General features: G+C 44.6%; 1 protein-coding gene across 1 annotated transcript in view; it reads left to right on the top strand.

Annotated features, from left to right (window-relative positions):
- The window catches only part of LOC119594441 (mucin-17-like), a gene marked incomplete in the record, with an annotated part of 15514 nt that overhangs the window by 5309 nt on the left and 9480 nt on the right, over window positions 1-725 (top strand).

Genomic DNA, 725 nt, shown 5'->3' with positions numbered 1-725 from the left:
GTGGCACGAGCGCCACTGAAAGGCGAGACTACTTCTAAGAGCAAATTCTACTAACTCATCTCAGATCAAGTTGGCTGGAAATCATCAGCGTTCGATGTTCATTCTTAATCTCTAGTTCTACTGCTTTCCGAGACCTTTGCTGTGCAGCTCTTTCCTCAGAGGACCTTCGAAGCAAACCTGAGGCGTGGGAGGAAGGATCCAGCCTAGCACGGCGCAGGAGGGAAGGCGCCTCACGTCAAGCACTCCGAGCGGCCCGGGACGCCAAAAGGAGCATTTTAACACTTTCTATATTTTGCATGAGTAGACAGGGGCGGGGATACTGACCATGAAATTTTATTTCCTTATTTTCGTAGTGTCACAAATGCTTGGTAAATCAAATGCTTGTGATGAATGATTCCATCAAGAAGTTGTACCCTGCATACAACACTTCAGCCTTCCTATTTTTACATGCACTGAGAGAAATGTGTCTTCGCGCAGGTTTAGAATGAGCAGTGACCCTCAAGGGCCCTAATAGCCTGCGTTTCATTGCCGTCGACTGGCTTACGCCTAGATCAACGGACGGCATTAACCAGGGTGAATCTAACACATTTTGGAGATATCTAGTGATCATGCATAAATGGTATCAGTTAAGTTAAATCTAGTTCACATTTTAGCTTACATGTCATACATAAAACGAATATGAAAGTGAAGAGCGCATTTAAGGTGTAGAAAAAAAGAGAAATTGC

This window comes from Penaeus monodon, chromosome 33 (assembly GCF_015228065.2).
Source record: "Penaeus monodon isolate SGIC_2016 chromosome 33, NSTDA_Pmon_1, whole genome shotgun sequence".
In the NCBI taxonomy this organism is placed as follows: Eukaryota; Metazoa; Arthropoda; class Malacostraca; order Decapoda; family Penaeidae; genus Penaeus; species Penaeus monodon.
Note: the sequence above shows the minus strand (reverse complement) of the source record. Positions and strands in the feature narration are given on the sequence as shown.